Source organism: Equus caballus, chromosome 21 (assembly GCF_041296265.1).
Source record: "Equus caballus isolate H_3958 breed thoroughbred chromosome 21, TB-T2T, whole genome shotgun sequence".
Taxonomy (NCBI): Eukaryota; Metazoa; Chordata; class Mammalia; order Perissodactyla; family Equidae; genus Equus; species Equus caballus.
In genome coordinates, this window is record NC_091704.1 from 39,875,668 (window position 1) to 39,903,548 (window position 27,881).

At 37.4% G+C, this 27,881-nt stretch overlaps 1 long non-coding RNA gene across 1 annotated transcript; it reads right to left on the reverse strand.

Annotated features, from left to right (window-relative positions):
- Positions 1 to 1,678: 1,678 nt before the first annotated feature.
- Positions 1,679 to 27,881, reverse strand: LOC138919707 (uncharacterized). The gene is made up of 5 exons (XR_011430119.1): positions 27,754 to 27,881; positions 24,512 to 24,574; positions 21,243 to 21,313; positions 5,440 to 5,653; positions 1,679 to 3,976 (listed from the first exon to the last, which is right to left on the reverse strand). It is a non-coding gene; the product is annotated as an uncharacterized lncRNA (long non-coding RNA).

Below are 27,881 nucleotides of genomic sequence, written 5' to 3' on the forward strand. Positions count from 1 at the left end.
TTTCTCAGAGGACTCTTCTTTTGTTGTTGGGTTTCTTGCTTCCTTTGGTCATCATTCATTTTTATCTCATTTTCCCTTCAAAATTGGAGTGGAAAATAAGTAAAGATTTCTACTGTCGTTCTAAAAGCAAGAGCTGTCTTCCTGAAAGATTTTAGGTCCTAGATCCTTTGAGGAGAACCAATGGGAATGTGATATTACAACAAGCAGCAGTTCTCAAATGGCTTATGGAGCTTCTTACAGGTAACTGATGCTCCTATAAACTACTTGTCACACCCACTCTTCTTGCTCTTTCTTGGGAAACAATATCACAGGATAAAAGAGAAACCAAGGACTGCTGTGGATAAAGCATCAACTGCTGTGCTAGCACGAGAAAATAAGCCTTATGTTTTGGGCATTTGTTCTACTAGATTTGTGGCTACAGCCTACATGGAGCATAGCCGCACTGAGGATCCCAACGGTAGAAAAACTACAACGCAAAACTTAGCTCGCTCCACTCCATCTCTCCATGGCCCCCGGCTACACAAGTTTCTTTGAAAGGTAAAGTTTTCTGAGGTGCTGCATCCAATCTTTCAATATATGAGCAGTAGTCATACTAACGTGGGAACTAGCTGAGTTATACATAGGCAAAGTCAATGGAATATTACCAGGTTAGTTGTGATCATTAAGAAAAGAGAAGACAACAGATCAGAAGAATGCAGAGCTCAATTCCTTCTCGAATTAGGAGAAATTGAGTGGAGAAAAGGGAAGATCATGCCACTGTAACAGACTTTGAGATGGGTGGCCCTTTGAACATGTTTTGAATCCCCTTATCCTTGCAGCCATTTCCCATGGCCTCCCCAGTTGACAGAATACATCATCAGTACCCATAGTATTTCATTTGCCTTATTTCACAGACACTCCTGTAGACTCAGAACTCCTAATAATATTGTCTAGAGTCTGGCCACGTCTTCCCTGAGACTACATTCTTTCTGAGGTCTGTAATAATTGTCAAACCCAATGGACAAAACAAAATCCTCACCTGGCTGATGTCTCTACATTTGGCCTAATTGTCTGATCCCACACCGTTCTCTCAGAAATAATCTTCTCCCAGTGGTTCTTTTCCTGAGTCTCCGTCTACATCTCTCTCACTCTCACTTTCACTCTGATTGCACGCTGCTTCATTTCTGCCTCTCTCAGCTTGACAGCTCCATTTTCTTATCCACAGACTCTGCAAGGCCTACAGTATTTCTGTTGCCGCTAGCATTAACTTGCTAGTGGCTCTGGCTTGCCATGAGGTCAGAGCTGACCCCCATGTCTACGTGACTATTTGATCCAGTGTGCAATACCATATCATCAGCTATAGTCACTCACCCTATCTCTTAAGGCAAGTATCTGAGATAGAGAATCTGCTTGGTCACAGTCAAGCCAAAAGATGGACTGACTTTGGGCCAGGTAGCCACTTCCCGTCTAATCGGTTGTGGATGTTGGTGGGATGCTATTCCCTCAGTAGGCCCCTTAGGGAGCAGTGGGCAAAGAGCAATTGATTGTAAGTTCATGGCATAAGTGTTTTCACTCTGTTAGTCCCCTGCCTTCTCCCATCAATCCTTTGCTACACTCACAATGGAAGTTTTGCCATTTTTGTCTTACTTTTTCATGCCTTTGCAGAGGTCATTCCCTCTGCCTGAAATGTCCTTTACCATTTCTTTGTCTGCAAAATTTATCATTTTAAGATCCAACTTCACCTTCTCTGGAATAACTTTCCCTACTTCTGTAGGCACTGTTGCTCATCTCCAAGCTCCCGTTCTCCTTTGTATTTCCATTTTAGTAATTACTATACCCTAAGGGCCCTATTTATTAATACACTTGTCTTCCCTAATAGAATGCATGCCCCTTGAAGGACATGTCTACCTCTTAGCCAACATAATTTCTTCACCAATGCTTAGGACTATGTTAGGAATTCAGTAAGGATTCAATAAAAATTTTCTGAAAGAATCCATACATAAATGAATGAGATGTTTGAAGTGAAAAATGGGAGTGGTAAATAAAGAATTAATAAAAGAGGAAGAAAGGAAATGATAGTACTCAGCCTACAAATGACAGTCATTCTCTCTGGATGCTTTTCCCCAAACACATACACCTGTACTGGGCAAATTTTTACTGCTTCAATTGACTTCTCTATAAACAAGGTAGAGCTACATTTATGGGGAAAGAAATTGATACTGTAGCTTATATACCATGAATCTCATTAAAATGAACTTATTTTCTACAAAGTAAATTTAGCTGTAGCTTTTCCTAATGTTGCCATCCTGGGCAAATTCTTAACATAGCCAAGCTTGAAATTGGTCAGCGCTATTAAATCTCTCTAACTTGTATTAATCTGGGATAACAGTAGGACATAAGAAAAGAGTTTCATTTATGGAAAATGTAGGACTATAAACGTAGAGTTATGTACTTTTTAAACAAGGAATTATTTTGGTTATTTATTGCTGAAAATAAACTACCCCAAGATTAAGTGGCCTGAAACAACAATTTTTTATTATATCGCAAGATTTTACCTGCCAAAAATTCAAGTAAGATTTAACTGTGTGGTTCTTTTGCTCCATGTGTCATTGACTGTGGTTGCTTTGTGATATTTAGCAAGAAGCTGAGCTGTTCTGGACAGTTCAAGAAGGTTTTCTTATATGCCTGGTGCCTGGGATGACAGGAAGATGGGGCTCAGCTGGGCTCCTCTCCCTCTCCATGTAGTCTCAGGGCCTTGTCAGCTGTGAAGCTGGACTTTATATATGATGGCTCCAGCCTCCAAGAAACCAGGGCAAAAGCTGCTATCCTCCTAAAGATGAGGACCAGAACTGATGTGGTGTTACTCTTGCTGTACTCTGTTGGCCAAAGCAGTGACAGACTGGGATAGATTCAAAGGGGTGGAGGAACAGACTTCATCCTTTCACAGGGAAATGGCAGGTGATACAGGCAGAGAAGAAATAAAGGCAGCCATCTTGGGGAAAGCTACCACAGAAATACAACTTTATTGCTTTTAAGAAGGCAATGTAATTTGACTCAGCTTTAAATCAATCAATGCATAGTTATTGAATATTTATTTTGTACCTTACTCTCTGCTCAGTTTTATTTGGCCTGCCTTAAACTCCCTGGAAGGCCTGTTTTGGGGAAATAGATGCCATTGCTGGTAATGCTTTTTTGGAAAAGCTCTCTCAATTTGGCCTTAAAGAAGAACTAGCCCTCCCTGGGTTCAGTCTCAGAAGAGGCAGGAGCTCCACTCTGGCCACCTGTGTGACTTCGGGCAGCTTAGCAGACCTTTTCAGGGTTTCTGTTTCTTCCTCCGCAAAATTTACTTAATTAATCTTTACTTAGTCTCTACTCTATATCTTTACTGATGATACAAAGAAACACAAGACTATTTATGTCCTCAAAGAACACACAAGGCAAGGGGCACACTCGTAAAGAAGTGTGATACAGTTTTACAACAGTTAGTACTGATCGCCAAGTTCTCTTTTATGTCTAAAGTTTTGTGACTCTATATGAGTTTTAATTAACTTATAAATAATTTATATGTAAATGAATGTCTTTGAAGAGCTTATTCTCTTAAGAATTTGAAATATGCATCTGTATGATTTGTTTACATTCTTAATTTGTAGTTGACTTCATTTTAATCTCTTCTTACAGTGCTAAGACTCTAGGCCTGAAAGTGATTAGGAATGCATCCACTCCAGTCCGTTCTTCTACAGACGAGGAAACTGGGACACAGAGAGACTCAGGGACTTATCTCACCTCACTCAGCTTATTCCTGGCAGAGGCGGGCCAGGCCAACAAGTTCCACAGTTCACAGACATGCTTGCCTAGAAAGACATTTTGTTCTAGCATCTCTTTGCCCACTGAAGTGTTAAATGGCAGAGCCCTGTCAGTTTTATTGCATTTTGTTTACCATCTCCAGAATTCTTGTGATGTTTTGGTGAAGAAAGTTTTCATCTCTTTGCTTCACAACCTGTGGAAATTGTATAGTGATCAGTTGACACATACTTCTTCAGCCATGGAGGAAGACCATAACTATATACACACTAAGACATACAGTTACACATCCTATTTCCATCTGCGCTATAATTCCTAATTGGAGTGAGCTCAGAAAACACAGTTGTTCACAAATGCAAAAATTCTTCATTACTGAAACCACAGTATTATCCTAAATTTTTATTACTCATACCCAACAAGAAATGTACTAGAGACATGGTTTCTATGACCATCTTTTCTTTCCCTTAGCTGTCAGAGAGAAACATAAATCTCCAGAATTTTGGCAGTCTAAAGGATCTTAGAGCCAATCTCTACATTTTATAGATGTGAATGCTGAAGCCAGGGGGTTAGTGGCCTTTTCTAAGGTCTAAGGTCCCATAGACAGTCACCAGAGCTGAAACCAGAGTCCAGCTTTCTGATTGCCAGGCAGTGCCCATGTCTAAATGAAAGAGCCTTGCTGGAGCATCCTCACAACATTATATTCTCATTTTGGATGAATGCAAAATGCAATTAAAGCTCTTCTCCTCCCAAAAGAAATGCTAGATTTTGCTATACATCAGAGAAAAGCTTTTGAAATCTCTCCTGCCCTCTCGTTCACAAAGACATTTCTTTTCAAGTGGTTCAATGGTCTTTCCAGATCTGCCCTGGATAATAGGTAAACATTCCATCTGCCTTAATGAAAGTAAGACAACAGGGACAAGGCTTCCCTTTTTGCCTCAATGATTTTTTTGTTGATATCAAAATGGTTCACTATGGAAATTCTTTGAGCCGCTGTTTTCCGCCCGCAGATGGTTTCCTCAAAATTTCCCAAATTAAGGAATTGTTGACATTATATTTTAAGGATGAATATTTGTGCAAATTAGATCTTCCTTTAACTTCAGTCAAGACTTGTGTGAATACGCTATAAACCAGAGCAGAAACCAGTGGGAGACAGCCACTCCTCACAGCAGTGGTGAACATAATTATGCTCAGTAGTGATGCATTGGTCTTTTTGCTATTTCTTATCATTTAGCCACAAAAGACCCATCAAATCTCCCTGTCTAAGTCTTCTTCATCACTCGCTCACTCTTCTCTCTAAATATATAACTCTTATCTTACTGTGGCCTGTCTCATGTTTTTTTTCCCAAGTACTACTACAAATCTATTCTAAGACAGGACAATATTTAGGCACCACATGTGTTTAATATCATACAAACCAATCATCTGAGAGAAAGAGTGAATATTTCACTCTTATTCTCTATATGTATTGATGTTATAGAGATGTAGCCTAACTCTACCTGTATTTTGAGTTGGATAGGAAGTCTTTAGTTTATTTCAAAAATAGACTCCCAGTGAGCAAGCTTATCTCTTTTGACCTAAAAATGAAGAAAAGACCTAGATCTTTCAAAAAATAGCCTGATTCTAACTCCCAAACGGAAATGCAGTTGGATTAAAACTGACCTTTGGGCACAAACCCCTGATGCCGTTCATTTACTCTTCTCAATGGGATTTGCTGATATTTTCCTCTGCTTCTAATGTAGCCTGAAGTCGTGTCTTTAAGACAGCTTTTAAAAAATTAGAGAGAAAAAGCAAAAGACCAGTCCTTGAGACAAACAGAGGCCAGACTCATCCCTCTGGCAGGCTGAGAAATCTCCATTTGGTGACGGCAGCAAGTCTAATGGGAAGAAAGCCATTAATTAAATAAACAAAACACTGCAGTTTGATCAGAGGAGGCAATATAGGCAGCAGCACATTAGCCAACTCCTAGCCCTTTCTAGGAGAGAATTACAGAGGTTGTAAGGATTGGTTTGGTTTAACCTACCATGATTACTCCGGAGAGAGAATTCAGAGTATGTGCTCCTGGATCGTTGAGCTCATCCTGCACTTTGAATTTACCTTAGAAGCTAAAGTCAACTGGAACATCTTAGTTGCATTCCTTCCACTTAGGGAGAAACTGAAAGAACCATCCTAATCTCCAGGTTTTAGGAGATAGAACAGTTCTCTTGACTCTTTTCCTAGATGACTTTACTTACTGGCTCCCATTCCCCTGGCGTCTCATACCTACCCTGAGAAGTTGGGACCACTCCACTTTGGATCCTAACTTCTCTCCACTGCACTATTCATGGTAGAGATGGATGATGTGAAAAGCCCTAAGCATTGTTCTGTCTCTATTATCTGGACCCTAGCACAGCTGTGGTACCTCTTTGGAACCTGGCCTAATGGTTTTATGAAGTCAGATAATTATTCACAGGACTTATCTTCATTGAGCACATGCTGGAGAGAAAAATAATAGCAGGATATAGAAAACACTATCTGCCTCAGATTCAAAATTGGTTTCCCATGACTCGATTCTGGTTCATGTTATGAAAGGAAAATTAATAGTCTGCCTTTTGTTGCTATGAATGCTTTTGCTAAGCCCCTACACCACAAGTTCCCAAGCATACATCAGAAAACGCAGGTGTTTCATGCTGTTTCCAGTGATGGGGATGGATAATAAAACCATGTATATTGTCTCTGTTGGTCCTTGTTGAGACCAATGGCATGTATTTGTGCCATGATATTAGGAGAGGGGATTCCTGGTTGTATTTGTGTTATGGCTCCAAGTGACCTCTGTTAAAACACAGGACTGTTACCTGAAAGGGGGACACGCTGACCCCCAAAGAGCTCTTTAGCAAGTTTGTTTAAAATTAGGTAGCTTGGGGCCAGCCCCATGGCATAGCGATTAAGTTCCCACACACTCTGCTTCAGTGGCCCGGGTTCACGCGTTTGGATCCTGGGCATGGACCAACACCACTTGTCAGCCATTGCTGTGGTGGCAACCCAAATACGAAATAGAGGAAGATGCCAGAGATGTTAGCTCAGGGATAATCTTCCTAAAAAAAAAAAAAAAAAGATTAGGTAGCTTGAATCCAAAACCATAAAGAGAGGCAAGATTTTTTGATAGAGTAGGTTATTAAGAAAGATTTCTTGGAAATTTAGATCTTTGTGAGTTGTAAAAGTAAGGACACTTTACCTTCAGGAGTTATCCCACAAAGTCTGAGTGCCTAGGCAGTGTTCAGAGAGAAATAACTGAGAAGTCCAGGAGGCTGGGACCTATAGGAAAGCTGGGCAGGATGAGGGTGAGAGGAGAGAAGGTAAAATAGCGCCAAAGGCAAAACTCAAGTGAAGCTCACCTTTGATTTGAACGTGAATTTTGAGGAAATCAAGCGACCTTGAAGGGAGTAAATATTGTTCAGAGATATCATTTGAAATTTGTATTTTGACTTTTTAAAAAGTCAAATGATCCTTAAAAGCAAACATCTTGCAGCCAACCTATCTGAAGTTTGGATTCTTCCTTTTCAAACGAAACAGTGGGACTATTGATGTATAAATTACCAGCACACGGTCTCTTGTTCTTTTTTTTTTTTTTTTTTGAGGAAGATTAGCCCTCAGCTAACATCTGCTGCCAATCCTCCTCTTTGCTGAGGAAGCCTGGCCCTCAGCTAACATTCATGCCCATCTTCCTTTACTTTATATATGAGATGCCTACCACAGCATGGCTGTGCCATGTCCACACCCGGGACCTGAACCAGCAAACCCCAGGCTGCCAAAGCGGAACGTACACACTTAACCACTGGGCAACCGGGCCTGCCCCTCCTGCTCCATTTTAAGTTACAGAACTTCCAGCAGCTTCTACCATCTTGGAGTATGACCATGAACTTTGTAAATTGTCGGCATGCTACAATTTTATCCTTCTTTGTTTTTGGTTTGTAACTTTCCCCTCCTCCCTGCCCACCTTATTTCTTCAATTCCAGTTTTGTGAAACATACTTTAGGAAAAGTGGATTTTGAAAGGAAGCAAGGACAAAAGAAGGAAGGAAGGAAGGAAAAGGAGGGAGGAAAAGACAGAGAGAAAAAAGAGAAAGAAAGAAAACGAAGAGAAAGAATTTGCTTGCTCACTTATCATATATTGACAGGATTTTTTTTTTTTTGTCAGCAGTTTTTCTCGCCCAGAAAGAATGTGTCTTGCTTATTACAGCATTTAGTATATTTAATTCAACGGAATGTTTTTTGTTCAATTTTTATACATTCCCAAAGCCTGTCAGAAAGAGAATTTGAAGGCAGGAAAAACCACCACCTCTGCTGTAGTGATATCGTTATTAAAAAATCTCCTTAAAAATTCAATAAAAAATGTTAAAATCTTTTGTATTGATAAGTGACCATTAAACAATTTTAAAAGTTTCACCACTTAAAAAGTTTAATTGTGAGATAGATTTTAAATGTTTAGATACAACTCCAATGTTCTTTTCCTGAATTCATGAATTTTAAAAACTGAAGTAGAAAGTTATTTCATGTTTAATTTGTAATTGTTTGGAGGCCAGCCCAGTGGCCCAGTAGTTAAGTTCGAGAGCTTTGCTTTGGCTGCCCAGGGTTGGCCTGTTCAGATCCTGGGTGCAGACCTACGCTCTGCTCATTAAGCCATTCTGAGGCAACGTCCCACATAGAAGAATTAGAAGGACTTACAACAACAATATACAACTATGTACTGGGGCTTTGGAGAGAAAAAAAAAACAGGAAGATTGACAGCAGATGTTAGCTCAGGGCCAATCTTCCTCACCAAAAAAAAAAAAAAAAAAGAGGAAAGCATCTTGTCCAATCCTTTAAAAAAATTTGTAATTGTTTAAAAAAATGGTGGGAGCAAAACACAGAACAACATATTTGTGCTTCTATTTCTTTTAAAAAGAAAACAAAAATATAGACATTTTAAATCAGATTTAGAGTATATAGAAATTTTTCCCTAAAATATATTCGAGTCTCTCTTAATTTTATTTTCAACTTAATACTTATTAAACTTTATTCTGAAACTCGTCTTAAAAACTAGAATGCTTTTGAAGAGAAATGTTTCTGACCTAAACAATCTGGTAGAGTATCTACTGAGATTCCTGCTGAGAGCCCATTACATGAAATATGAAATTAGTTACTCTGGGTTTGGCTGTTGTGCTGAATTATCTGCTGGTATTCCAAGTCATAGGTAAATGGTAAGTTTTCCACTTTTTTTATTACTCTCTTTCTTTTGTTGATGGGCATGCATGTGAGGTTTGTGTTTCTTCGAATGGCTGGTTTGAAAAAAAAGATTTTTAGATGAAAGTTGGCTAAGGCAGTAATTAAGTTTTATAGACTATGTTTTATAGTGCATTAATACACAGTGTCTTTTATAATATGAGTACTAGGGGACAAAGTCTATGTGAGGTGAATGGAGATTTGATTTACACATTTGGAAGGCAAACCTTTGTGGAGTGTCTTGTCGTCACTAATTGAAGTGCAATCTTGTCAAATCTAACTCCTTATTTTCATTTATTCATTCTGTTTCTCCTTATTCATATTGTTCATCTTTAAGACTTGTGTTTAAGATGAGAGATGTTGTGGGGGTTTTGTTTGTTTTGTTTTACTGAACAATTCTGAATTTACTGAAAAGGAGAATCTGAAAGTACTAATTAAGAAGTTTGATGTTATGTTTTTGAAACTCGGTTTCCTAAGTATTTGCAACTTATCTTTTCCTGCAGCAAGTTACGTAACAGTCACAAAGCTGTTTTGTGTGTATGCCAGCTCAGTTTTCAACTTGGAAACCACTCCATTTGCCCAGACTGAGAATTTGAAAGACATTTGAGTATTAGAGCTTGTATTAAGCTTATAGTGGAAGGAAAAAAAAATGTTAGCCTCAATTATTTTTGAAAAGAAATTAAACTATAGGAAAGTTTGGCTAGAACTTGTGAATAACCTAGAAATCATTATCTGTAAGTGGCTAATAAACAGATACATTAAAGAAAAGTTAGTTCTTCCTCCTTTGAGGTTTAGGTTTCCAGCTGGGGATGCTTTGCTGCCTGGAGGATATTTGAAAATGTGTGGAGGAGGTTTTTGGTTGTCATAATGACTGGGGACTGCCCCAGGCATTGAGTGAGTATAGGCCAGAGATGCTGAATAACCCTCACTATGTACAAGAAGGTCTGGCTTAATGAAGAACTGTCACTCACATTATAACGCCAGCAGCACCCCTGTTGTGAACTGATGGCGTCCCTATTCTTAGTGGGTATGACATATGGGATATGTTAGCAAACTATCCATTAGAATGGATAGTCTTTTTCTTTGCTCTTCTTTTTTTTTTTTTTTTTTTTTTTTTTGCAGTGCAACTTTAAGCCAATAAAATGAACTAATTAGGAAACAGAAATCTCTTCTTCCTAAAATTGTAGCTAATGCCCACTGTAAGCAATTGGTAATTTAAATTCTCAATGGTTGTGCCAAGGGGTTTTCTGGTTTTATTTGAGGTGGTAAAGTGCCAGAAACTGTTTAAATCTTATCATAGGAAAATAGTGCTATAATCTCAGAAAAAAATTTCTTGTAATCTCAAGTGCTCAAAATTGGGACAACTGTGGAGGTTTAATAGCATTAGACCTGAAAAATAGGATTTAAAATTAAAGTTATCCCTCTTAAGAACCCAGACAGACATCATTTACATTGATGATGGAATAAACATAAGAGACTCTAGAAAACCCATACATGGACCAAAGAACGGAGGGTAAAATAAGCCATGCATTTAGTTCAACCTTGGCCAAGTAAACATTTTTATCTTTTGTTTACTCCATTAAAAAGAACAAAGGCTGGATTCATATCTTTTTTAAAATTTCATTAAATGTTTGATTTAGTGATTTTTAAGTTGAGTAAGTAATTTTTTCCAGTCCATTAGAGAAATATCCCCTAAAGGCAACACCAATTTATGACATTCTTTTTTTTAAAGCTTTCAAGATGTAATTTCTCATCTGTGATAGTGACCCAGAGTCCAGTTCTTTATTGCTGAACTAAAACCCATGAACATCTTGGTTAATCTCATTGCATATGTATAGACATGGTTACTTTCATTCAACAAGTCTCTAGCTTTAAGACCTGTCAAATAAAATGGATCCCTTGCAAGCTTGCTTTTTTTTGGCACCTGAGCTAATGCCAATCTTTTTTCTTCTTCTTCTTCTTCTCCCCAAAGCCTCCCAGTACATAGTTGTATATTCTAGTTGTAGGTCCTTCTGGTTGTGCCATGTGGGATGCCGCCTCAGCATCTTGATGAGTGGTGCTAGGTCCACGCCCAGGATCCAAACTGGCAAAACCTTGGGCCGCTGAAGCGGTGTGCACAAATTGGGCCAGGGGGCCGGGCCCTCTTGCAAGCTTTTTTGTAATCTTTGTAATCTTTGTAATTTTTGTAATCTTTTTTGTGACACGTTTTTGTAATCTTCTATGGTGAGGTTGAGTTTTAGTTGTGTGTTTCTGTGTTCTCAACTTTTTGAGTTACTGCTGGAGAGTGAAGTAGATAATTCAATAAAAAACGTTATTTGACTCTGGACTGAGTTTAGGCTATTACATTACAGTTCGTTGAATTACACTTCAGTTTTATGTTAAAAAAACCTCTTTGACATTATCTTAAATAATCCTCACAACAACCATCTAGGTTTGGTGGTATTATCCCCAAACTAGAGCATTGAAGCATGTAAGTGACCGTGTGAGGGATCAGAATTTGCCACCCTAAAATGTCTCTCTTTGGCTTGATTATTTTTAAGAACAAAAGACTCAGAAAGAAACTTTGAACTTCCCCCTAACTGCCTAAAAGAACTTAAGATAAAAGGCCTGTTCCAGGAAGGAGCTATGAACATAGATAACCAGAGTATGATATAAACGAGGAGTGGTAGGCAGAGAGAAACCTAGCAGGGCCCCTTTGATCAAAGTCCTCTCCATGTCCCCTTGTCTCTGCAAGGCATGGCAAACATTTATTTACCAGATATTTGCTTTTCCATCTCCATGTGAATTGCTTTCCTCCTCTTTGAAGTCCCAAACCACTATCCCCAACATCCTCCTTTGTCTTTAGCTGAAGACAGTTCTTAAGGTGGTGACTTTGGCCATGTTGGTGAGTTACTCAGTTTTCCTGGGTTTCTCCCATGTATGCATGCTGTTAAGTTTGTTTGGTTTTCTCCTGTCATACGGTCTCATGTCAATTTAATTCTTTAACTCCAGCCAGAAGAACCTAGAGGGTAGGGGAATCACCCTTCATCCCCTACAGCTGGGGCCCCAGGTCTAACATTTAGAAAGGGGCTGATCCACCTTTCAGTCTGAAGCTTTTCCTATAATATTAACTAACCTCCCCATTTTCATTTAAATGTGATTGCCTCATATTTTAGTTAATAAAAGTATTAAATAAAATAAAACTACTACAATGCAAATACCCGAATCTAAAGACAATTGCATAAGGGTCAAAATCCTTCTTCTCAATTGCATGTAGAACAAAGAAATTTACAAAATTTGACTTTTTAGGTCTTTTCTGGATTTTTAAACTCATAAGGCAAGACAAAAATAATGTTTTTTCAAATTTGCTTTATCTTTCTTTTTTCATAATACATTAATGAGAACTGTAAATCAAGATTTAATATAATCTTGATATAATCAAGATATAATAATCACAAATATGTTATTATAGAGTGATCAGGGGAATTAAAGCAATTTAATTTTTCACTTGTGAGGAACATCCCTTGGTGTTTTTCTTCGGTGTTTTTTCCCTGAAAGTCATATCAAGTTTTATGATTTGGTAGAAACATAATGTTTTATAGAAAAAATATTAACACTTATGTAAAAATGTTTTCTCATATGAAGTTTTAAATTTGATTAAAAAGTTTTTATGCTGATAGTATTAGCTTGTTTCTTTTTAAAAAATCATATCTGTCAAAGAAAAAGAGGAGATTAAATAATAAAAAAAGAAAGAGTGGCATAAAAAAGATGACCAAGTTTTGCTGAAGATATAAGCAGAGAAATGGGAGAGTAGCTGGAGGCTGAAGTAGGGTTACCAATTTGTTTTATTTTTGTTTCATGTTTGGGTTTAAGATGGGGGAAATGACAGCATGCATGCATGTTGAAGAAAATCATCAGACAGAGAGAGAGAATTTGATCATTAACAAAAGAGACGGGAGATACGTCAGTGAAATCTTCCTGAACCAGCAAGAACGGATGGGATCCAGTAGACATGTTGGCCTTAGATGGGAGAATAGACGGTTAAAACTGTCAATAGTATGGGAGGCTGAGCAGTTGCAGATGGATGAGTAGAGGTGGTGGTAACTGTTTGTGGACATTCTATACTAGTGGCTTTTATTTTCTTGCTGATAACTCTGCCTTACACTTAAAGAAGACTTCTCTCAGATACTTCATTCATATGAAAGTATAATAACCACTAAAAGTTTGAAGCATTACCCTGTGTAGTATTTATAGTATAGCAAATGTTAAAGCCTTCATTTAAATGGCAGAAAGCCTAGCTCAGAGATACAACAAAAAAAAGCCAAGGTGAACTTGCTGGGCAGTGAGAGTTGGTACCTCCCACTGATATTATATCATGAGGCAATTGTTCCTTTACCTATTTGTAAAACCTGCTCCATTTTATCAAGGAATTGGTTGGCCTTCAGCCTCTCTTATAACAGCTCATAGATATAGAAGCTCAAGAAAAAGGAAGATTGGTATGGAATATGCTGCAGTTGGTGAGACTATTGATGTCTCTAGAGGTATGACATCTTAGCATAAAACCAGACAAGCTTTATGCCAGAGAATTTATGTCCAAGATTGAAAAATCTTGGATTTCAATCCAAGATTGAAAAAAACCAAGTGTATGATACACAGATTAGCTGGTGCCAAACCACAAAATTTTATCAGCAGTGGGGCCCTCCGATTTCAGTTACTGAAGGGGTGAGAGTTGAGAGAAGCTTAGCAGTCTGTATAATGTAGCCCAATCTGAGGCCTGCAGATATCTAAGATTCTTAAGCCTAAATCACATTTAACAGATTATTTGTTTTTACTGCACAGCAACATCATGATAGTAACTTTTCAAATTGTTAATGTAACACCTCCCCTCCCTTTCTGTTAACACATCTCAACTTGTAGATGCTTAGATACCTTTTCACAATGATTTTTCCCTTCTTTGGGAACTGTTTTCTCTGCAGATACTAATCTGTAATGATGGGCTTTTTACAGTAATGCAATCCCCCGGTGGACCATGAATGAACTCCTGACCAAGCTGGCCAATCAGATTCTCTCCTCTGGAAAACTGGGACTGCCAATTTGTCTTTACCTTTGATAGACTTGTAGCATGTATATTCAGTTGTGGAATGCTATCTTCCCCTTCATAGTCTACACACAGAGAAAGCCAGTCAGTGGAGGTATAAGAATGCCCGTGATAGGCAAGGAGAAGTGGAGACGTACACTGGTTTCATGGCTGCCATTGATTCCATGAGACACTCTTGTCCCACTATATACAATTTCCTTTAAGGAAGCCATTATTTCAGTTCCTTGCAGCCAAAAGAGTGCAACTTCTCTTCTACCAAGGGTATGAAATGATAAAAGTGGATCCTTTGGTGCCATCTGAAGATATTGATCCTTTGTTAAAGATAATTTCTGGTTGGCCTCTCAAAGCATAGGGATAACCAGGGGACAAACGTGAACATTTGTGTACCGAAACTCTAGGTCTTCCCCAATTTCCTGTAAAAACTGAAGAGATGTAATCTTTCTATACCTATCTACTCATTTTTAAAATTATCTAGGAGACTAAGATGCTCTTACTGAGACCCACAGTAGCAGAAATCACATAAACCCATGACAGGACTAGTCACTGTTTGCTTCTTATGTATCTTTCTTTCTGGATTGCGCTACTATTCAGTCCAAAATTCTTGAAGATTTGATGTTATCAAGTTGATTAAAGTCTATCCCAACACTATGTTATGATTTCCTTACTAAAGGGAAGATCTTAACCTTCACACTGAGCTAAAATACACGGTGATAATCTCTGATCCATCAGATAATGATTAAAATAATTCTGGAGGCGCTGTGAATGGAGTAATCAAGGTTCTCTGCCCTTGGTAACTACATGATTGTCACCTTAGTTAGCAGGGTGGGGAAATGGGGCTTGATTCCACTGTGGATCTGTAGAAGAGAATGTGGTACATCTCTGAGTTATTTCACCTATGGTGAGAAAAAGTGAGAGTATCTTTCCACCAACTCCCTAACTGTCCAAAGTTGAGGGCTACTCCAGCAGCATTAACTCTTTGCATTTCTGGCTAGTCGTTTGTATGGGCTAAGAGCCTTCTCAGGGTCATTAAATAGCCCTCAGGGAGAGAGTAGCAGAGACTTCACGAAGCAGGCTTTGGTGTATGAGAGGTGAGCTAAGAGGATATGGTAGGCCACTCATAGCTATTGCTACACCCACATTCTAGAGAGGAGATAGACTAAATAATAATAGTCTAATTCAGTAACTAGTCCCATTGTTCCTGAAAGAGCTTTATAAATCAAAAAGAACTTTAAAATATATATATAAAGCAACTAAATTCAAAAAATTCTACTTAAAAAACATGATGCATCATTATCAAGCACTATACAAGCTTAAAAAGGCCAAGGACAAGAACTTTTTAGCATAATGGATTGCTAAGTGAACAGTTATTTGTAACACTACAAAATAAGAGAAAAACAATGTACTCATAAATCATAAGATGTGTCAACACAAAAACCATCCAATCCATATATTTTTTTTTAGTGACACTTAGTCTAGTTGTTTGCCTGAAGCCTGAGCCACTTCCTGCTCCATCACTCATTGACATCACACTCAAGATTAGTCCTTCGTATGTTGTAGGTAAAATATGTTCCTCTAAGCAAGCCCTCTTCTGGCCTTGATGCTTTCTTGATCTGCTGTCCTTAATAAAACTAGGCTCTCTCCTGACCTTTCCCCAGTAGTAGCTGGTACTCGCCAAATTTACCAGAAGGTGGGAAATAAAGCTTGGTGTTCTCCTTTGTCTGCATTCCTCGCCTCCTACCTTCTTCCAGATCATAACTCTTGCCCATCTTGTAAAATTCTACTTCCTCTGTGGATTAACTCAACCTCCTATCCCAACATTTAGTTTCTAGGCCACTCCTTTTCTCACTTCCTAGGGGAAACCTTGCTGATCCTAGACTCTCTGCCCTTGCACTGCCATCCTGAATTTCTCCTTCATTACACTGTTAATCATTGTTATTATAATAAAATTCCAAACTTATCTATACATATTAACTGTCAGTACTTTAGATGGCTTGTATGTTCTAGCAATTTACATTTGTTTTATTTGATTCTCATGAGGACAAAATTAATTCCAAGTTTACAAATGAAGAAAATGAGGTTTGGTAAGGGGAAGAAACTTGTCGGTATCACACATTTAGAATCCCTTGAGCCAGTCCGCTATCAAACTCAAGGAGCCTAACTCCACAACCAGCTCTCCTACCCTCACTGCTCCGCTGCCTCCATAGTATTTTAGTTTTTTTCGTTATTGTTTATCTTTTTGAGAGATTCTAAACTTTGTGAAAGAAAGGATTGTATCTACATTGCCACATACCTAGGTCCTAGACCCATGCTTGACACAAAACAAGTGTCTGATTTACATTGCCTGAATAAGTGAATGACTAAACCAGTCAATACTCAATCCTGCATGGCAAAATAACTGAGTGGATGGTCAATGGGTTGGTGATGGGTCAGTAGTTTTATTTCCCTATGATAAAATCAAGCATATCGACTAAAACAGAATCACAAAAATAAACTTAGTGCTAATCCGTAGCACATTATGTTTTAAGATTTTTCTTCTGAAAAATTCCATTTTCATGTAAACGTCTCAATTTAGACTGGCTTCACTTAATGACATATCCTCAAAGGAATAAAATTTTAGTCCTCAAATGTATTGAGCAATAAACCAGGGCGATAAGATTTGTTTAATGTTAATTAATTAATTATTATAATTAGCTTTTCAAATACATTTTTTAAAATATCACCACATATGCCCAAGATTATGCTAAGTGTTATGGAGAATATAAAAGAAGGAAATCTAAACTTTGTTCTCAAGTTCTTTAAAATCTGCTTTTAAATATGAGATAAATAATGGACAGAGCAAAAAAATGTCTAATCATATGACATTTTGTATGCTGCAGATTGTAATGTTATAGATATTCTGAGCTAGAACTTCTTCCTGTGGGTTGAAGAGGTCAGGAAAGTTAGGGGAAGAGATAGATATTAGCTGAGAGAATACAGGCTTTTCTCATGAGTGGAGATGAGGAAATTTTAGGAGAAGGGCAGAGAAGAATAGAGAAATGAGCCAACAAGTAGGTAGTTGGTGAATAGAACAGAAAGGCAAGTTGCTTGCCAATACATACAGTTTGTAGTATGAAAAACTTATAATACTCTCTTAAAAACCACCAACTGGTTGACGGTGACTGCCAAGCTGAGCATTTAGACTCAATGATAGAGCTAACAGAGAGCCATTGTGGATTAAGATATGATGAACGAAGGCTACTAAGAAGATAACACCAACATTATTTTTAGAAAGATGAAGAGCAGAGGCAGAAGGTAGAGAGATCAGCTAGGAGGCTACCATAGGTATTTAAACATGAGGCGAAAGGGACCTGGCTTATTAAGACAGAAGGAATTAGAAGGAATAAGGAGATGTAAGAGACACCATGAAGACAGAATTGAAAGGGCCTGTTGACTGAGTGGGCACACAGATTTAAGGAGAGGAAGAAACAAATGGTTACAGCAAAGTCATAAGTCAGAAGAACTGGAACGATTGTGACACCACTATTAGATACGGAACAATTAGTTGTGGGATCTGTTGGTGGGATAAAGAAGCAGAATAGCAAGTTCAGATTTAGACATGCTCCTCTGGGGGTAACTGAAAGCTTAAACATGGGATTTCTCAAGGCTTTTGCAAACATGAGACAGAAATTTAAAGGAAAATCTTGGCTAAAAATCTATCTTGGGATGAAACATAATTTATAAATTATTGTTTTAAATAAGTAATAACTTATAGAGAGAATTTTGAAAAGCTTCTTCTCTTAAATAAGGAAACATTCTCCTTACAAGTGTGTGCTGGCTATAGAGGAATTGAAATTCACTTTCCAGAACTCAGATGTACTTCAAAATGTAATTTTACTTTCTGAGTTCTTCTTGCCTTCCTGACCTTAACTCAATGATTGAAGAAAAACATCTAAATCTTTCCAATTATATTATTGTTCAAGGTAAATATTCAGTCATCTCAAAACTTAAACTTTCTATCAAAATTGTTTTTGCCCTGTCGTAGGGTTTCTATTCTACCTTCTCCATTTCAACATCCATGCAAATACTCATAGAGGTGGTGGGATGGGGCCACTGATCCACAGATTGTCATTTCGCACCATGCTGCTTGTCATTGTGATGTGCTTTGTCTTACCTAGTTACTAAGCATCCACAGCTAGTATTCATCTTGAACCAGTCTTTCCATCTGGTCTTTTAAGGCTTTACGATAATACCCATTAGGAAACACATGCTGCTTGTCGCAGCATCTAATAAAGAAGGGCAGCAGAGAACCTGGCTTTACAAAAGTATACTCATTGCTTGACTACTAACTTGCTTTTCAAACCCCATCTTCATAATGAATAAAAGGACAAATCTCAGCCAAGACTCCAAATCATCTCAAACTCCAATTAATAGGGTTCCATTAGTGAGGAGTTATTATAGCCACGAGTAGCAATAATTGTCAATCTTAAGTTCTGAATAATTCACAAATGCAAATGTGCTTCCATATTTTACCACCTTGGCATTCCTTGTTCCTCATAACTTTCTTAGTTTTCAATATAAAGCTGATTTGATTGAACCTAGTAATTAATGAACATGAGTAATTGTGTTCCCTTGGCATCTTCAACAAATGGAATCACCTTAATCCAGCAATCTCAGAGCAGAACAGTCTCTGCACTTCTGTTTCCACAAGTGATACGGAGGAGGTAGGAGATTGCTTCATTAGTCACTGATAATCACTTATAAAATTGGAGAAACCACAGACTAATGAATATTTCAGTCTTTTCCAGCTCCTATACTCAGTCCTACTCCAGTTAAACTCTAGACTGGATCTCCATTTTCTCATCTGTTGATTAAATGGCCACTTCGCCAGATAGAATTTAAGAGAACGAGCATTTGGGAAATACATTTATTGGCAAATTCTCTGATGAAAGGATTCTAGTTCCCCAAATTATGCAGCATTTTCCAAGCAAAAGAAACTTAGAATAACAAAGTTTCACTCATGGGAAATGCTAGAATTTTTCCCTGAACATTATGGGTAAGTAGAATTTCTACTATGGAGACAAAAATCTAGTTACTATGGAGGGTGTCAATATTGATAGCTTGCGGTTATGGTGTTCTACTTTTATGCTTCAAAAGAGATAATGTGAAGTTCTTCTGGGAAGAATGATCCTTGTGGGAAAGCATTCCATAAGTGACACTATTCACCCAGTTTTGCAAGCTCTGGCTACCAAGTCTTGACTCTAATGGTTAAACAAAGTCTATCCATCCAGATATCATATATAGCAATACTTGAAGGTCTTAATTTAATCTCAGAGATTTATTAAGGAAACATAAATATTTGCAGAAATTATTGAAGCAATATTCGATAGTGATAATACCGCCATATGCGTATTAAACCAAAAGAGAATAAGAAATCAATTTAATAAAAGAATTAGCTAAACTGTAAATGTATACACAGATGAGGTGCTCATATCACCTGATGATAATCCAGCATAGCTAGAACAAATGACCTGCTCTCATGTGGGTTTTGCTGTTTGTCTCACAGTGCTCTTCTTTCAAATCTTTGAGGACAGGAGAGCTCTTTTTCCTTCTCATCCCTTATTAATAACTGCAATTATTTCTTTTTGCTCATGCACTTACTTAGAAGCAACTGAGCATTTATTACATTTGCAGATGTGTTTGCCTCCCTCTAAAGTGCTCTACAAAAAGCTAATTGCCTACTTTTCTGTAATAAGAATAGCTGCATCTTGTTTTAGCTTTATGTTGTTTTCTTACCCAATTGCTCTGTGACACTCCTCCCTCTGCCATGATGTAAATATTCTATGTGTGAAGAGCTTCCTCATCTGTGATGTCAATAAAAAGTTACACCTTCCTTAGAGATCTGAATTAAACATGGATCTCTCACATGGTATAGCCCAACTACAGTTTTTATAGACCATCCATCAAGCAACAATGGTAACGACAGTTTAAGGCATCATTGTTTAACAATTTCATGTCCAATATCTTTTATGCCACAATATCCTTGCAGATCAGTGGTCTCATTTAGTTTTGATACCTACCAGAATGAGTTGTTACAGCAATGACCATTACCCTATTTTACAGAGGAGGAAACTGAGCCCTAAACATGTTATTTGATATTCCCAAGGTCAAATAATTGGTGACTAAGCTAGTACTAGAAGAAAATCTTCATATGGATAAGTTTTTATAATATGTTGTCAAATGAATTTAAAAAATGAGGATTAAAATGCAGATAAATATTATACACATACTAGAATATTAATTGAATAAAGAAGAAATACTGGTAGAAAAGTACATTTTATAAATATCAAATACCTTCTATATTCTAGGCCGTGATAGACTCTGTGTTTACAGAGAGGAACAGACATAATCTTTGCCACACTGGAACTAACAATCTAATGAAGGAGACAAATAATAATCTAAGAAATATATAATAACACATTGTGAAAACTGTAAACAAAAAACCAAAATGCCAGCAATAGCATCTAATTTAATATAAATGAGGGCTTATTAGACTCTGAAGAAGTTAATTGAGGCTGAAAAGAGAAAGATCATTAGGAAATAATCAGGTGAAGATGTTGGGTGATGTTTTAATTTTTCTTTTTACTTTTCTCACTTTCCAAAATTCCACAAAACACAGTCTCTACTTTACCAGTCAGAAACTATGCGTGTTTGACTTTTGATTCTTTCTCTAGCAGATGCTTCCTATCAGACCAAACCCCCTAGAAAAGCAACTCTAAAGGCTAAAATTAAAAAGAGAATAACCAAGGTGAGAACTACTGTAGCAAACCAAGAGATCCAAGAGGAAAATTCATGATGGTAAGATAAATTCTCTGCCACTTTTCCTTTTAAGGAATTTTCTGAAATATGACGGAAGTGGGCCAGAGTCCTAACAAAAAGCAGCAGATCAGAGCTTTCTGCTGTCTCAGGCAGAGTTTCATTCAATCATCTAGTCCTTGTAGAATAATGAAATCATCACAGTTTTCTAACTAATTCTCCTGCTCTCTTTGTTTTCCTTCCTCCTCTGACATATAGCCCTCCAGTACCCAGCGAGGTAACAAGGCCTGTTCATCCCTAAATGTCACCTATAGGAGAAACCATAAAAACCAAAGCGTTGTTTATTACAATCGTACCTGAGGCAGGTTCAGTTTTAGGCTGAATGCAAATCTTTCCTTCACATTCTTGTAAATTGTATTCTTTATATCTGTGATCAAAACAGATTGGAAAGCTTAATTGACAATAGAAATTCAAAAGAACTTATGCATGTTAAAGTTTCTTAAGATGGGGGAGGAGAATAGAGAAACTGTCTGGTTCAATGAATGTTGTTAAGAGGTTAAATTTATTCCCATTTAAAAGGCTACATGAATTTCTATTGAACATACAATTGGCCATATAGACTTATTTCATCAATCTCTCATTAGAACATGAAAGAAATAAAATGTTGTAAAACCAGAAGGACAAGGAGAATAGAGGAGATCTCAGTAGACATAATATTTCAACACCTTTTGGAAACTAGGAAGCAGATGGAAGAATGGTACATGACTTGGGGAAGAGGAAGCAATACTAAAGGGCACACAGAGGTGAATATCAGAGAGAAGTCACTTTTCACCCGCAGATCCCTGTGGAGATAAAGGACTTGGAGGCACCAAGATAAACAACCCCCTCCCCATCTTCCTTGGGCAGGAGACCCCAGGCTTGGGAAAGCAGATCATACAGATGGAATGAAGAACAGCAGAAATGATAAATATGTGGATATACATAAAAATAAACTAGTTTTTCCACTTAATTTCTTTAAAATACATCTAACAGTTTAAATCAGTTTCCCAACTTTTTTTCATTATCATCCCCTAGGAGCCTTTTTAGATTTTTTTCCTAATTACTCACTACCCCCCCAATAAAATTTTAATACCTAAGATATATTGTATACTTGTTTATATGTTGTATTTCTGTTTTATATATAAAAATAAAAAATATAAAGTTTATTCGTTTTGTTTAATGCAGTGTTCAGAATGACTAAATTTTTTAAAATTATTTTATTGCAGTCATGTTGGCTTAAAGCATTGTGTAAATTTCAGGTATACATTATTATATTTTGGTTTCTGTATAGACTGCATCATATTTACCACTGATGGGATTCAGGGCAGGCTGCCCCAAGATGCACCACTCTGGTAAGCGGATTATTTTGAGATGAAGACCATAAAGGCTCAGACTCAGGAAGAGCATTTGACCTTTCCCCCCTAACTTCCTAGAAGAAATTTAAAATAAAGACCTGTCCCCAGGACAGGCCATCACCATAGATAACTGTCGGTATCCGGGAGACTGGGAGGATCCTTGCTAAGCCCGCTCTTATCAAAGTTGTATTTACCAAACATTGGCTTTTCCATTTCCATGTGAATTGCCTTCCTCCCCTTTAAAGCTCAAAATCACTACCCCAAACATCCTCCTTGTCTGTAGCTGAAGATGCTTAAACAGGCAGCCTCGGCCAGTTAGCTGAGTTACTCAGTTTCTCCTGAGTTTCTTCCATGTATACATGCTATTAAACTTTGTTTTATTTTCTCCTGCTAATCTGCCTTTTTAATTATTTGACCAGCCATAAGAACCTTAAGGAAAAGAGGGGGTGGGATTCTCCCACTTCCCCAACACCACCAATAGTGTAGTTTCTATTCATCACCATACATCTGGGCCCCTTTACCTGTTTCACCCTACCTCCACCCTTTTCCCCTCTGGTAACCACCAATCTGTTCTCCTTATCTAGGTGTTTATTTATCTTCCACATATGAGTGAAATCATATGGTATTTGTCTTTCTCTCTCAAATTATTTGACTTAGCATGATACCCTCAAGGTCCATCCATGTCATCACAAATGGCACAATTTTGTCCTTTTTTATGGCTGAGTAGTATTCCGTTGTGTGGTATATATATATATATATATATATACCACATCTTCTTTATCCATTCATCCATTGATGGGCTCTTGGGTTACTTGGCTACTGTGAATAATGCTACAATGAACATACGGGTGCACAAATCTTTTAGAGTTATTGACTTCATGTTCTTTGGATAAATATCTAGTAGTAGAATAGCTAGATCATATGGTATTTCTATTTTTAATTTTTTGAGGAATCTCCATACTGTTTTCCATAGTGTCTGCACTAGTTTGCATTCTTGCTAGCCCTGTATCAGAGTTCCCTTTTCTCCACATCCTATCCAACATTTGTTATTTCTTATCTTGTTAATTATAGCCATTCTGACAAATGTGAGGTAATATCTCACTGCAGTTTTGATTTGCGTTTCCCCAATAATTAGTGATGTTGAACATCTTTTCATGTGCCTGTTGGCAATCTGTGTATCTTTTTTGGAGAAATGTCTATTCAGATCTTCTGCCCATTTTTTGATGAGGTTGCTCATTTTTTTGTTGTTGAGATATGTAAGTTCTTTATATATTTTGGAAATTAACCCCTTGTCAGATATATGATTTGCAAATATTCTCTCCCATTTGAGGAATTGTCTTTTTGTTTTGTTGATGGTTTCCTTTGCCATGTAGAAGTTTTTTAGTCTGATGTAGTCCCATTTGTTTATTTTTTCTTCTGTTTCCCTTGCCTGAATAGACATGGTATTTGAAAATTTACTCCTAAGACCCATGTCAAAGAGTGTACTGCCTTGTTTTCATCAAGGGGTTTCATGATTTTGGATCTTACAGTCAAGTCTTTAATTCCATTTTAAGTTAATTTTTGTGTATGGTGTAAGATAATGGTCTACTTTCAATCTTTTGCATGAGGCTGTCCAGTTTTCCCAACACTATTTATTGAAGAGACTTTCCTTTCTCCATTGTATGTTCTTGGCTCCTTTAATTTTTCCTTGATATGGGAAAATAATTTTTTTTTTCCTGAGGAAATTTTGCCCTGAGCTAACATCTGTTGCCAATCTTCCTCTTTTTGCTTGAGGAAGATTCGCCCTGATCTAACATCTGTGCCAATCTTCGTCTATTTTGTATGTGGGTCACAGCCACAGCATGGCTGACAACAAGTGGCATAGGTCTGCACCTGGGAACAAAATTCAGGCTGCCAAAACAGAGCATGCCCAACTTAACCACTAGGCCATGGGGCCAGCCATAAGAATGTATAATTTTTAAATAACTGCTAGATGTTCATTTGGATATCATCATTTTTTTCTTTTCAGCACTTGATGTGATGGGTTGAATAGCCTTTATAGAATTGAATAATAAGATATAAACAATTTTTATTTAATTCTGAAAACCCAAGTCACACACAAAAACACTGAGGATCAAGCATAAACAACATCTACAAGGCAGCCAATGGTAACCAATAGACGCGAGTGGGCTGCTTCTTGCAATATGCTCAAGATAGAACAAACAATCAAAGAAAAGAAGCCATCTACTCACCACAGTTTTTTCACATTGATCTTGTATACATTTTGTGTATCTTCCATGAATTCAATGTCAGTGCTGCTCTTGTGACACCCAGGAAAACCCAAAAAGAGAAATTAAATTCTAAGGAATAAGATTCTGTTGGATAGGGTTAAGCTTTACAGTGTCACAGACTACTGTAATACCTAGGAATTTTTCACCGCCCCTAACCACAACCAATTTTCATCTTCTTGAGGGCAATGCCATCCCTGTTGTGCATGTATAGTTTAAAGCAAAAATTATAACAGTGTATTGTGGTGTTTACATGAAAACTACAGCATAAAGGCCTGGGATCAGGATAAATGCAGTTATTTGGAGTTTGACTTTTTCAATAAACTCTTATACAGTATACTAGTACTGAGAAATACAGAGATTAAAAGAGAAGAAAAGCAGCTCTAATGTGAACATGACTGGTACTGGACAGAAGGCTGAAGAAGTGGGAAAGGATGAAGTTTGGTTTGCTGCCTGAAGACTTTTGTTTCTGTTTTTTTAGGTATATAAATAGGTTACTTTAATAAAATAAAGAAAATGTTTTAACAAAATATTAAAATTAAACTGCCAAGAATGCTTATCAGATCCTTGGTCTTTGTTTAGTCTAATTTATACAAAGAACTTTTTTTCTGATTACACATAAAACATTAGTAAGTTTATTAAAGGGAAACAGATGTAACAGAATGATTTGGGGTGGCCATGGGGATACTGAAAGATAATAAAGAACAAAGTAAAACAAGTTCCACTAGAGAGCAAAAGACCTCTAATTCTCTTTTTACCATTTATTTGTTGCATTAACTTGGCTAATCACTAAAGTTACCCAGGGCCTTAGATTCTCCTTTATTAGTAACACCTTGCCTGCATAAAAATGGCTGTACAAATGGCCAACAGGTACATGAAAAGGTGCTCAACATCATTAATCATCAGGGAAACGCAAGCAAAACCACAATGAGACATCACCTCACACTGGTTAGAACAGCTACTGCCAAAAAGAGATAAATGTGGGGAGCATGTGGAGAAAGGGAACCCTTGTGCACTGTTGGTGGGACTGCAAACTGGTGCAGCCACTATGGAACACAGTGTGGAGCTTCCTCAAAAAATTAAAAATAGAACTACCATACGATCCAGCAATCTCACTTCTGGGTATGTATATAAAAGGGAAATGTAAACAGGATATCCAGGAGATATCTGCACTCCCATTTGCATTGCAACATCATTCATGATATTCCAACATATGGAAACAACCTGTCCATCAACAGATGAATGGATAAAGATGATGTGGCACATATATATACACACAATGGAACATTACTCAGTCATGAGAAAGAAGGAAATCTTGCCATTTGTGACAACATAGATGAACTCTGAAGGCATTATGCAAGTGAAAGAAGCCAGACAGAGAAAGACAAATATTGCATAATGTCACTTATATGTGGAATAGTAAAAAAAAAAAAAAAAAAACCAAAAAGGCAAACTCTTAGAAACAAAGACTAGAAAGTGGTTACCAGGGCTGTGGGGGGGTGGGAGAAATAGAGAGAGTTTGATAAAAGGGTACTAACTTTCAGCTGCAAGATGACTGAGATCTGAGGATCTAAGGTAACATATGGTGACTATAGTTGATAACACTGTATTACATACTTGAAATTTACTGGGAGAGTAGAACTGGAATGTTCTCACCAAAGAATAAAGAAATATATGAGGTGATAGATGTGTTAATTATCTAGATGGTGGGAATTCTTTTGCAATAGTACCATCAAATCACCATGATGTACACTTTAAATATCTTAAAATTTTGTCAATTATACCACAGTAAAGCCAAAAAATGAGGGGAGTCACAATAAGCTTTCAAGGTCCTTTCTAGCTTGAAGAAAATAATTCTATAACTCATTCTTTATCTGTCTCCCTCCACTCTTCTTACTAAACCCTTTTTAATCTAATAAACCTTAGCTCAAATGTTTGTCCTCCCGCCTTTACTGACCTCCAAATGTAAATTTCCATATCCTTTATACTTTTTCATAGCACTCTATTATTTTATGGAACTTGTCATATTTTATTATATATTTTAAAGTTACTATTTAAAAAATATGACTTACTTTACTATATACATTTTGTGTGTGTTTGTTTAACATCAGTTTTACCTAGTAGACTGTAAGTAAGCTGATGAGAACAAGGATTATATTTGTTTTATTCACAATTATATTTAGAGTTTAATCCATTCCCTAATTATGGGAGGCACTCTAAGAATATTTCCAAAATGAGCCTGGAAAACAGGTTTTTTAAAATACTTCCAGGGGCCGGCCCCATGGCTGAGTGGTTAAGTTTGCACATGCCGCTTTGGCAGCCTAGGGTTTTGCTGGTTTGGATCCTGGGTGCTGACATGGCACCACTCATCAGGCCATGCTGAGGCAGCACCCCACATGCTACAACTAGAAGGACCCACAACTAAAATAGACAACTATGTACTCGGGGGACTTGGGGAGAAAAAGACGGAAAAAAAAAAAAGGAAGATTGTCAACAGTTGTTAGCTCAGGTGCCAATCTTTAAAATACTTTCAAATTGAGAGTGGGCTGGGAAATAGTTTGAGTTCATTATCAACTCTCTTAAGACTGAGCTTTGATACATTGGTAAGAAAAAGTGACATTTTTATCAGGTCATAAAAAGAATAAACACAGCTAAATGATTAGTCTCATGTCTGCAAGTGTTTGGAAAATGTCAAGAAATCAGGAAACTCATTGTCCTTGTATCACACCCTATCCCATGTCAACAGAAGTTGAGGTTTTCATCACTGTAAGACTGTCTCTTGTCATCATTTATAAAAAATACAACTATTCATCAGAGTTTGTTATTTTAAAAAGTGACCTCCCTAAACACTTGAATTTGTTCCATTTCTTTCATTTTCCTCTCTGCTTTGGCCGCAGACCTAGTAATTTGCAGCAGGGTGACTGGAAACTGCTGTCTTCCACTGCGGGGCTAAACACGCTGTGCATGCGCTGTTAATGGGCTTGGTAGGCCCTCTAGTCTCTCATGAAACAACTCCCGCCTTGAAGAACTTGAAAAAAATTGGTATTTATTTGTGTGAGCCAAGTCTCCAAGAGAGGATGTGCTCTATCTCTGCCTTTTATTCTTAGACTGTTGTTAAAACTTGCAGTTGTTTACAGTTCCAGACGTAGCATTTTTTCCTTTGCCTCACAGCCACAAACTTAACCAAGACCCCAGTGATCTCTTACCTGGACTTGTTTCTTCCTTTGTTCCGTGCTTCAGGTATCTCTCTATGCCCAGAGGACCACATCGCTGCTATCATTTGCTTCTCAGTAGTTTTCCACAGCCTCAGAATTCAGAATAAAAATTTCCCCTC